The sequence below is a fragment of the Callorhinchus milii genome, unplaced genomic scaffold, assembly GCF_018977255.1.
Source record: "Callorhinchus milii isolate IMCB2004 unplaced genomic scaffold, IMCB_Cmil_1.0 Scaffold6, whole genome shotgun sequence".
NCBI lineage: Eukaryota > Metazoa > Chordata > Chondrichthyes > Chimaeriformes > Callorhinchidae > Callorhinchus > Callorhinchus milii.
In genome coordinates, this window is record NW_024704747.1 from 22,318,499 (window position 1) to 22,331,356 (window position 12,858).

The window sequence follows — 12,858 nt, forward strand, 5'->3', positions numbered from 1 at the left end:
TACTGGAAATCCCTTTGAGACCAGCCCAACCCCCTTTCACATGGGACTCTTAGTAAGAAGGCTTTGTACAATCAGTCAAGGCTGCCTGCCAATCTCTTGACTCCAGAGGGAAAAGGATAGTTTGTAACCTACACTGAAGGCACTTTGCTTATCTTTTCTTCTTTCATTCAAAACTGCTCGATCGCTTGAAGTCCTTCTCTCAGCAATGAGTGGGAGAGCAAACAAGTAAGAAATTCTGACCATTTTCCAACTCAAGCATTTCCTCACTGAATAACCAGGAGAGTCTGTTACACACTGTACATCCACTATTGGGTAGATTTATTCTACAAATCTGTGGAATGTTATATGTTTAAGACAATATGGTCTTTGAGGCTAAGAATAGGTGAAATTTCAGGACTCTGGTATCTCACGCAAATCAGCGAAACTAGGTAATATACGTTGTCTATTCCACCGTGGAGATCACCAAAGTTGAACCTGATCCTTTCCTTGGTTGATACCAAAAGGTCACCCTTTACACAATACAGTGGTCTGGAACGAGAGTGAGAATAGCTGAGTATGTGCTATGAGAGTGATAGGGCTGCTCCTCGGAGATTATAAGATAAAGCAGAGTAGAGTGAACTTTCCTGTCCGTCTAACCAGTGCCACAACTAACCTGAGTACGTAATGACAACAATTGATGCCTCTAAAGTGAATCAATGTTGGGTTTTCCACAAGAACATCAGTCAACAATGTTGAGTACAAAAGAAAGTCTTGGCTGATATAAAACTTTTACTGGCATTTGTGCACCACAATCTGCAACTAGAACCTGTAAGGATGCCAATGAACACCCATGCAATGGCAATCTGCCAGATATATTCAAGTGGATCTTTTCTGGCGGGGGCGACAAAATATAAATAATGTAATTCCAGCAGGTGATTTCTGACGGAATCGCCCTCAGCAAAATGTACTCTTAAATTGGGAAACTTTTGATCAATTTTGTACTTTCTCATGAAATAAATCGCTGCTAAATTCAAATGTTAGCTGCTTGCTAAATGTTTGTTCATTGAGCTACAGAGCACTTACTGTTTGTCAAAACGCCAGGAGAAAGAATTCCCTTACACACTATTGCCCTGATCTGAATTATTGCAAACTTTTTGTTATCAATACTAAAATGTTCTGGAAAACATACTTCAGAGTAAAAAGATGCACATTGTAGCACCACCATTCTCCTTCAAATGTGGAGCCTCTTCTGTGGCTCTATTTGACGCCAGACCATCTGTTCTGTATGACTTAGCTACTCACTGCATAAACTTGCTACGCCCTTGGGGAAACTACGCCACATTATTTGTCAACTGCAATTCTGTTGTCAAATCAGGAATTCATTTTCCAAAGTTCTCTGTTGCTTCCAGAACTGTACATCAGGTGTGAACCACTCATACTCTGGAAAGATGAGAACAAAAATGCCAAAGGGCTTATAAAAGTCTAGACAAGCCATAACTTGAGAACAGTTTCCACAGCACTGAGTGAGTTGCACAAGTGGGCCACACCAGCACACTCCTACCAGGAACTTTACAACAGAATTATATTAGTTACTGTAAATTGTAGTCTGCTTTGCCTCCCAGTGTACAGCTGCACAAAATTTAAGATGATTGCACATTCAAAACCTTTCCCATGCTTATGCTTTCTACTTCCAGTCAGGTGAACTGATAGTATCTGCTGATATCTGAATGGCACTATGTGTGCAGGAAGCTGGGTAACCACATTAATTTGTTCAGAGACCTGAAATGGCTTATTAACTTGTTTTCTATGGAATTCATTAGGCAGAGGAATGCTTGAATGGTTTAAGGACACGGGGGAGCAGTCTTTGAGGTAAGATTCAGTAGGTTTCCGTGACTGTAACTTTTACTTGAAATCCAAAGCTCTTTAGCATCAGAGGACTGATATTTCTCATGGCCGTACCACCTATAATTTTACGCTAATAGTCCTGACCCTAAGACCACGAGACGCTTTGGGCCCCAGGTTTCTCCTGCAGTTCGATACTTGCTATTTGTGACCATCAGTGAAAGGTGATCAAAGAACGTTCCCACCCTGCAGGTTCCAGTTTATGTTTCACCTGGTCACCACAGCACTAACCAGCAACATCTGCAGCACTGGATTCAGAACAGCTGTTCAATTTCCGAACGGCAAAACAATGGGATCTGAACATTCCCGCGATGGTGTCTTCGGAGTTGAGGGTTGACTGGGAAAGTCTCTGCTCAATGGAGAGGGGAGGAATTCCACCCGGGTCTAGATTTATTCTATTTAATGTAACATTTCAGAACACGTAGAATTTGGCAGATTCGAAATACAGTCTTAACTTTCCATCAGTTCTTTTAAGAACTGTAGAAAACTGACTTTGAAGTTTAGGTTGAATTTGACAATCTGCCAAATTCTGGAAGCTCTGAAAATAGAGCAAGTCTAGACGTAGGCAAAAATCTTTATCACTAGGTGGCTAAGGCAATTTGTAGCACCCCCAATCACCAACCCAGGAATTGAACCTGATACCATCTGGTCTGTATAACTAACTGCACCATCTATTGCTTTTAACTATTAGGCCATCAGCAGAGCTCAGCAGAACCTCCCTGAAAAGCAGAACTAAAGTTACACAAGCCATTTTCTCCATAATCTATAAAATGGATTGTAATTATATTGGAACCAACAACAACTTCAACAAAACCTTGCATTTATATAGCATCCTTCATGCTGGGTAGTGTCCTGGAGCGCTTTAGTTCTTATAAAGCCAGTTTCTATCTAAAATTTTAAATGTGCCAAAGTTTTACCTTTAATTAGAGAGATAACAAAAAATGTTCAGAGCAATCTCACAATCTACTTTTCTTACTATTGCATTAGTATCTATCATTAGAGATATGAGCTAAGGCAAGATTCATGAAGGTGCTCTTAAAACAGGTTGTAAACCTGCCTGAATTCATCTGGAAATTCTGATTGCAGGTCACTGCAACACACACCAGGTCAAATGACCTAATGTCATGCAATATCACATGCCATACGATGTGCCAGAACTTTGGGGCTATACAATATCCAACAGCCAATAGGTGCCAAGGTGGCTTTCATCCATGTCCTCAATACAAGCAACCTGTCCTGTTCTTAAATATAACCCATTTCCTTTAATTCCTTATCCTTTTCATGATTCTGTGAAGATGTTTCCCATTCAGAATATTTTACAGTTGCATCACTCTCCGATATATGGTTTCATATATGAATCAACATGAATCTTTTGGAATCAGATCACTGAATGGGGAATAAAAATCAAAGGCTTTTTTTAGTTTTTACAGATGTCCTCATCAATGACAGAATTTACATTGGTAGGAAATAGAGGCTGTTCATGCACTTTGTCCCTCTTAATCCCACTGTATAATCCTCAAATCGTGTACAGCAATCTGCAATGTTTTTCTGTCCCTACACCAACAATGCTTCTGTGCACAATTGGCTGCTGCATTTTGCCCACAAAACATACAGTCACTACACTTTATAGTGTATCTTGTGAAGTGCTTTGAGATGTCTGAACGATGTAATAAGGCACTATATCAAATGCAAGGTTTATTATTATTTCAGCGTTTCCAATCCCTACGCCGGCTTCCGTCAACGTCAAAACTATTAATGTGTCCTCCTTCAAAATGTAGAACAGCTTGTAATTCAGCCGAAAATGGACAGGGGACTGCCCAGCCATTACACTCAACAGCAATCAGAATCAATTTGGCACTTTTAATCCATACTTAAAATGGAATTGGATGAATATTTAATGAAAAAACAGGGAAAGAGCAAGTCAATAGGAATCTGTGTGCATAGCTCCAGCACGAGCTAGAACTAGCACAGAGAAGATGGTTTAAATGGCCTACCTCTGAGCAGCACACAATGTATAAAAGTGTCCCCTTCCTCTACCTATTATGCCAAAATGATAAACGGACAAATGTTTTACCATATTTATATTTAAATAAATTTATTGCAAAGCACACGGCTCCCCGATTGAAACCAGCTGCCTAAAATAATGCAAGTGAAATACAGATCAATTATTTTATCGAACACCAAATCAATCCATCTTAGATTTACAACATGAGTGAGTGTCTTGGTCTAGTTAGGTTTCATTAACTGTGTACATCAGTTCTCTTTAACACTGCACTGTAGATTTGACAATGAAGTGACTTCAAATCAGAGTAAATATTTGTGTGGGGTAAATACCAGAAAGAGGTGGCATAAATGCAGTCACCCACTTTGCTTTGGCCTCCACTAACTCTGCTTGAACAGGACTCTTTGTTTTTAAGGTGCCCTTTCCCCTTGTAAGAATTTCATACTCTACATTTGTAACAAAGAAAGACCTCAGCGGATACAAAATGGACTGCATTTAGGTTCAGCAACCAAGATATGCCTTTTTGCTGGCACTGAAATAATAAACTGCAACATGAATTATTTGCTGTGAAAAAGTTGCAGTGTGTTGATTAATAATAATCCTTGCATTTGATATAGCGCCTTATCATATCTTCAAGATGTTTCAAAGTGCTTTACAGAATATACTGTAAAGTGAATTGACTGTATATTTGGTGGGCGAAAAGCGGCAGCCAATTGCGTGCAGCAGTGTCCCACAAACAGTCGTGGATTGAGTGACCAATTTATTATTTTTTTTAAAAAAGGAAATATTCCCCCTGGAAAAGCAATCCGCCAATCGACTAACAACCATGTTCCTACTTACCGCTAGGTAAACAGAGGTGTGAGAAGTAAAGAAACTTGCCTAACGTTTCACCCTGCAGTGAATCGAACCTAGGTCTCTCACTTGAGAGGCGAGTGCTCTAATCACCGAGCTGCAGGACATGAAGGCACATGAAGGCCATAGTATGCATCACAATGATTGCACAGAGAACAGTACCAACTTGAGCACTACATCATTTTACGTTGGTGGAGCTTGCTGATTCAAAAATGATCAGTTTTCCCCCCACTTGACATTTGAATTTATTGGCAATTCTCAGTTGGGAAAAAACACATGTAGACTTTGCAGTTTAAGAATATCTAACAGTTTGTTTATTATATAAAATGCATGAAACGCAGGCTCCTATTGCAGTATTTTTTAAATAAAATAGTTAATTTATATAACACTTAATCTCATTTGCCAGGAAATACTGGATTATGTAGCATTGTGGGACTTGGGTGCTGATTAACCTCCCAACTAGTAGCTGCTTAGCCTGCAGATATCAAAGATAGTCAACTGCGTCCGTGTACTTTAATGTTTTGCTGTGAACATGGCTCTGGGAATGTAAGGTAGTATTACTAGATTTAGGTATGCTGCTAATGCCATCATATTTTCTTTAAAAAATGTAATCGTTAAAGAAGGAAATATTTTGTGCTCACCCTCGCTCACCCTTTCAACACATGGATATCAACATCAACCTGTTCTCCAGCTTCCAAGCCCTTCCTGTGTAGTTGAAACTGCCTATGTCAGCACATAGGCTTGATCGTCTTACACAAAACAACCCACATACTGCATTGATTTAGCAAATTGCTTATTTTCCAGTGCAGATGCTGCAACCTCAAACACTGGTATGAAGGGCAGCAGTAAAACCCACAATTTTCCTCAATAAATACCAACACATTATAACTACAGCCAGTTTGGGTAGGTTAGCTTTCTGTTCATCATTTTCCTATCAGTGGTTGCCGTATAGAATGGTCATTTGTATGTTAATAGCTTCCCGGCAGCATGACTATTCAAATGTTCAGCCTGGAACTAAGGAGAAACTTTTTTTTCATTAAGAATGGACTCCTGCCCTTGTTTTCGTGTTTGTTTCCTTTTTGTTGGAACGGTGTTCAGCACATGGTCTGATTGGTTTGGTTTGTCCACTGAATACATTGGTTTAGATCCTTGCCTGGAAAATAGGTAACGTAACAGAGAAAGACAGGCTTCGGTAACTCCTGTAGTGTTTTTCCACTTAGAATTAACTCTCCTTCACTTTATGCTGTGTGTTTTACATACACACAGCATAAAGCTTCAGCTTCACTGCAGGTTACATATACATAGGCATAAAGTAACAGTCTCAACAAAACTGTGAAGAAGTCACTGTTGCAATGTGAAGTCTAATGCTTTATTCCCCAAATATCCAACAGAATTCACATGCCTTTTCACAACAGTATGAATGACGTTTGCTCAGCCCACTTCCCTACAAAATAGTTCAACCTCTAAGGTCATCAGCATAATCCGGGTATACACATTTGCTGTCTTTTGAATGAGGAGAAGATTAAGAAGGGGCTTCGCCCACTGAGTGAGTGAGTTTGTATTTACAGGTGCGGTTGCCTAGACTGGAGCAAATTCCGTCACAAGTGTGGAATTGGTGCACTTCTATCAACCCATCTAACCACAAACAAACTAAGGCAGAAATGCATTCTCCTGGGAGCAACAAAACACATGTGAAAAAAACGACAAGATCCTGAATCTGATATTTTTTTAAAAAGGAACTCTCCAGCAAAGAGTCTGGTTCTAAATAATTAAAACCAGAGGCCTGACTCTCTTCCCTAAATGTAACTGAGATAAGTGCCATAACGTCACAGCCCGGGTCCAGCCAGGACATCTTACTCGCTTGTAGCTATTGGGGATGAAACGGATTGCACAGTGGATGAAGTTCAAATCCTCCATCCCCTTGTTTGCATTCGATCCATGTGACAGTAACGAGATTGACCAGAGTTCATTCACAAGGTGTCAAGTCAGCAGTTGTAACGCAGCAGCACAATATCAATGCACAGTCAAACTCTGGTGCTGTGCACATAGGCTCTGGGTAGAGCCCAGTATTTTTCCTGTCAATGAGTGGCCAGCCTTCTGCCCATATTGGTGGAAATCTGGCACCGCACCAGTTGAATTATATACTGACACGTCAGTGAAAGAACCACAAGTGGAGGCAAGTCAGAGCCACACTGCAATGTTTCAAAAGTCAAATTTGAAACATCACAGTATTGAGCACATTTTAAAGCCACTTCGTCCATATTGACAAGATTTGGGAAAGGATCAGTCGTCCCTTTTCAGATGGGGCAACAGAAGATTTTCTCTAATGTAATAAATGCTCTCCCGTTCTAATCACAAGCTTGCATTGATATAACGTCCCTCACGCAGTATAGCATCCCAGAACGTTTGACAGAGCGCTTGAATTATTCAAGGAAGCTGAGCATTTCAACCAAGAATTTAATTTGTGCTGCCGTATCTCTTTGTTTCAAACACTTGTGTGTATTTGTTTGTTGTATTTTTTTAAAAAAACACAGGTGAATTGTTCATTCATTCTCTACTGGACATTTACGACTATTCCACATTGATTACCACCTGCCACCAGGGTCTCTAACATGAATCGCTTCCTTACCATATGCGCCCTTGTGTGCAAATCTCATGCACCCGCGAGAACCCATTCCGCCTGCATGAATCTGTGAAACAGTTAGCAATTCCTTAAATGGTCAGGCAGTGTTCCTTGCCGGTGAACTAATGCCTCTAAGCCATTTCTCTCTTCCTGCGTGCGATCTTGATGTCTGTCTCACGGCTACCAGAGCACACACCAAGCTGCAGACAAGAACATACTTGCATTTTGATAGATTCAGGCCAACTGCAGCTACTGACGTACCATTTCACCACCACGTCAAAAAGTACTGTGAACCCTGTTTAAGACCACAGAGAACAGGGTGGAGAAGTCCTCAGAGATCCTGAACTCCTATATCTGTAAGCAGCTGGTTTTACCTGTGCTCTGTGAAAGCGCTCTGGGATTCTACCATGTGAGGCACGCTATATCAGTGCAATGTGAACAAACAGTGGTCCCATCCTGCCGTAAAGCTATCAGTGACCTTGAGATAACACAAAACAGAGACGCAACAAATGTGGTAAGCAAAACAAATGATACTGCACCTGTGAAACACGAGACACACAATAGGACCTCAGCTGTTAAATAAGGATTCCCAGACTTGTAAATGCTGAGAATTTAGGGAGTGATGCCATCACAACAAATAACAACAACTAGCACTTGTTTAACATCCCCCAGGCAGGGCAGCGTCCCAAAGAGCGCTTAATTTCTGACTCCGAGCCGGGGGGGGGGGGGGGGGGGGGGGGGGAGGTGGAGGTGGCTGTAAGCACGATCGAAGAGGAAAGTTTTCAGTTGGGACTTGAAAAAGGGGAGGGGCAAGGCGGAGGGATTGAGGGAGAGGGTTCCAGAGTTTTGGGGCGTAGTGGCTGAAAGCGTGACCTCTGATGGTGGGGCGGAGGGTTCGAAGGACAAGCAGGAGATGGTCAAGCGGAAGGTGCCGGGTGGTGGACTGGGGAGTGATGAGGTGGGAGAGGTAGGGAGGTGCCAGGGAGTGAAGAGATTTGAACACGAGTGTGAGGATCTTGAAGTCAATCCATTCGGTGATGGGGAGCCAGTGGAGCCTGGTCAGAACTGGTGCTTTTGGTCACCTTTCCCCTCCCACGTCCCTTGGCCCCCATCCCCAGCTCGGGTGCCTAGCCAGTTCTGGTAAGTGCTTTGGAACATTCTTATCACCATGAAAGGTGCTATATAAGCATGAAGTTGTTATGCATTGGGTTACTGTGAGCAGTTACGGTGCTCCAGCACAAATTAAATGTGCTAATGTTAACCTGGAGAGCTAATGTTCTACATCTGTGGAGATGTCACTCATTTAACTGTCTGTCTGTTGTTTTAAAGAGTGAATCTTTTCAAACTGGCACAATTTCCAAGGGCAAATATCGGATTCGTTAGAACCAGCCTAAAGCCACCACCCCACATCAGGATGTTCTGCCCATCTCAAACAAGCCACTTCTGCTCCACATTACAACACCAGCACTCTGTGGGCAGAGATGCAAATTCATGGCAAGAACACACAGGGCCAAACATCACCAGCAGCTTGTCTCACACAACAACCAAACTGGAAGCGGACTTCAAATAAAATTCTTCAGAACTTCAAAAGCAAACCTGTCTACATGTTCCTGCCAACCCCACAAGAAACTGAGAGTGACCTTAGGAAAGGTTCTGGCACCACGTGAAGTGGTTCTCACCAGAGGCTGCTGTGAAATGATATTCCAGACATCTGCTTGTGGCACACAGGCTACAGAATTGATTTCATCTACTCATGGCTTCCCACTTTCAATGAATAGGTTTTGTGTGAAAAGGCATTTGGGTTTATTTGATCTCATCCTTCTAGTTATCTTGTTGCCTTTACCATTACAGCATCAAGCTGTGTTCTGAATGAGTCCAGTGCCATGGTTGTAACCACCCTTTTAATAACATTCCAGCTGTTCAGCCTCAAAGAAACATCTGAGCTAAACCTCTGCCTGTCTAACAATCCTCCAGTTAAATTGATGATTCATCTCCTGGCTGTTTGTGGGATATTGCTAGGAGTGAATTGGCTGCCACGTTCACCTACAAAAACAGTCACTTCACTTAACAGTAATTACTGTGAGGCTCTTTTCAGATGTTTTGACATTACCGGGGCTATATCAAATGCAAGAATTATTATTTATTATTAAACTTCTCCTGCAGGGTTCTCTTGCAGAATCCTGCAATCAGGATCAAGAACATTCAATGGACAATCAGTTGATGTTGTTACACATGGTCAAGTTTATAGTTATAATCATATAGTAAGTACCTCCACATTCAGGACCCAAAGATTTGTTTTGTTGTCAGAACAGCTGGATGTTTATTATTATTATTTTATTATTGTGTTCATACACATGTGGAGTCCTGTAGCTCAGTGGTGAGAGCACTCGCTTTGCAAGCGAGACACCTGGGTTCAATTCCCGGCAGGGCGGAACCTTGGGCAAGTTTCCTTACTCTACACGCCTAATAATAATCCCTCCAAGAAAAAAAACAATAATAAATTGGTCATTTTCAATCTACGACTGTTTGTGGGACATTGCTGTGCGCAATTGGCTGCCGCGTTCACCTACAAATATACAGTCAATTCACTTTACAGTAAATTCTGTGAAGCGCTTTGGGACATCCTCCTGACGTGAAAAGCGCTATATCAAATGCAAGGATTATTATTATTATTATTATTATACACACTCATTTGCAGGCATGAGAGTCACAGGAACAGAGGCTAAAGGAAGAGACAAGGCGGGAAGTGATTTGAATGGTTGGAGGCTCATGTGGAAGGCAAACACAGACACAGAATGTTTGGGCCGAATGGCCTATTTCAGTGCTGTAAATTATATGTATGTAAATCTATGTATGTGAAAAAAGATCAGCAATGGAGCCATGCATCAGGAGACAATTCAAGACCAAATGAACCGTTATTTCATTTGAACATAATCCAGCTTTGCAGCAAGGGTTTAAAGAGCGGGCTTGTGGAAATCCATTCCATCCGATTAGATTTGCAAAGCCTAAGCATCTCAATTGCTGAGGACAAAAGTGACATTTTCTAACTGTGCTTTTGCGATGCAGGAAATATTCTGGGCTGCAGGATTACAGGTAATAAACGTGACCTATATTTTATTGTACCCCCCCACACTGGCTTGGTTTGACTGCCCATATAAATCTCTAGGCCTTCAGAATACATACAAAATTCTCAACCCTGCTAATAGAAATCATTTTGGATAAAACTGCAACTGAAAAAAGAATCACAGTGTAAAAATACATATGTTAATGGAGAGACGTTCAACTGACAAGAACGGAGAGACTGTACTGGTCTAGACTTCACTCAGCAGGTAACTTAAACCTGTTTGCCCAAGAACTTGCTCTGACGTTTACAGTGTTTCAGTGCCCCTTGGCTTCCACTGAAAGCATTTCACATGCTTTGAGATGTCAAAACACAAACAAAATGCTGTAAGTATGTAATTCATTAGTGTCAACAACAACAACAAGATTCCATTTATAAAGCGCCTTTCACGTCAGGAGGACGTCCCAAGGCGCTGCACAGTTGGGTCAGGACCCGAGCAGGGGGGAAATGGTCAGGGTGAGGGGAGGGAAGGGAGGGAGCGAGGAGGGGGAAATGGTCAGGGTGAGAGGAGGGAAGGGAGGGAGCGAGGAGGGGGAAGAGAGTCGAGAGGGGAGCTGAAGGCTCGGTCAAAGAGAAAGGTTTTGAGACCGGCCTTGAAGGAGGAGAGGGAGGAAGCAAGGCGAAGGCACTGGGGGATGGCGTTCCAGAGCCTGGAGGCTGAGAGGCTGAAGGCCCGACCACCGATGGTAGGGCGATTGGGGCGGGGGACGTGGAGCAGACCGGAGCCGGAGGAACGGAGGGTACGGGCAGGTAGGTAGGTGGATAGTAGGTCAGAGAGGTAGGAGGGAGCGAGGCCGTGGATGGCCTTATAGGTGAGGATGAGGATTTTGAAATCAATCCTCTGGGGGATGGGGAGCCAGTGGAGGCGAGCGAGGGTGGGAGTGATGTGGTCCTGAAGCCTGGTGCGGGACAGTACACGAGCTGCAGAGTTCTGAATGACCTGCAGCTTGTGGAGGGAGGTGGCGGGAAGGCCGGCGAGGAGAGAGTTCCTATAGTCCAGCCTTGAGGTGACAAAGGCGTGGACCAGAGTTTCAGCAGCAATTGTACAAATGTCCAATTGTACATAGACAAAGGGAGACTTAGGAACCTCAACAACATCAATTTGCACTTAGACTGCAAATTGTCTGTCTTGTAGGAATCTCACAGAACGCTTCAGATAGATTAGGAGCACAAGATGGATGAGGGATAAACGGGAAGGGAGTTGGTAGACAGGTGACTGAAGACACAAAGGTTGTGATGGTAGAGAGGTGGCAACCATGGTGAGGGAGGATTTAGGGAGTGCCTTTCAAGGACAAAGCTTGCCCACTGGTAGTCAGGCAGAGAGCACGGGACTGCAATCCTGCCTGTTGTTAGTCACTAAAACTATGTGTAACTTGTTGGACTGCACGTAACACTAATTCCTGCTGATCTAGTTTAACTGGTTAAGGCTTGGCTGCTGGTGGAGTGGAAAGAATGTTATATTTGGAGGGAAGGAGGTCAGGAGATTATACTGGAGCTAGATGAGTATTTTGGAGTTTTTGCACATTTAACTGTGTAGTTGTGGTAGCCTTGCTGAATATTTCACCAGGAGATAAAAATGGGTGAAGTGATGTTCACAGGCTGCCATTTGAAAATGCCCGAAGAGTGAATTAAGTATCACATTTCCCCGTCCAGCTTTAAATCCTACTCTCGCTTCGAATTTGGTGTCAACACAAAACCTGAAGGCCATTTCATTACATTTTTCAATTATCTACTTCATAAAAAAATCTACTAGAGCCACTTAAATTTTTCATGAGGTGACACGGAACTACCACAATTATGTACTTAAATGCAGCACAGTATTGGATGAAAGCAGTCACGTTGAGATTCATTGTCATGTGCGTTGAATGGTTTCTTTTTATTCGTGCTTATAAGTATCAGTTTGCAATGGAAATGCATTATCAATTTAAGATTTCAATCTTCAGAGAAAAATGTGCCATTGGTCAATACAGTAGATGCATTGTTCTCACACTGAGTAAGGAAAACAAAAGTACAAGATCACAAAAAGAGGTTTGGATGAAGCATAGCCGATTTTACAGCTATTTGATCTAATCCTTCCAGAATATATACCCATCTCCTTCACATTACAGAGTCAAGCAGTTTCTTAAATGTGTCCAGTGTCCTGGCCTCTACCACCCATTATGGAACCTGCCCCAATCAAATTGATGCTGTACAGTGATTGTAAGAACATAGGCTCATCGAGCCTGATCGACTAGTTTAATGGATCTTGGCAGATTGCTTAACCCCCATTCCCTTTACCTCTACTACCCAAGTATGAGTCTGCATCTCTTTCAAACATACCTATTAATTCCATCTCAACCTCCTTTGAGTCAGAACTTTGCAGTGTCTCATTAAAGTGAG

General features: G+C 42.4%; 1 protein-coding gene across 6 annotated transcripts in view; it reads right to left on the reverse strand.

Annotated features, from left to right (window-relative positions):
* The window catches only part of myo1b (myosin IB), a 112,575-nt gene that overhangs the window by 39,066 nt on the left and 60,651 nt on the right, over positions 1-12,858 (reverse strand). The gene's annotated exons all lie outside the window — the stretch shown is intronic.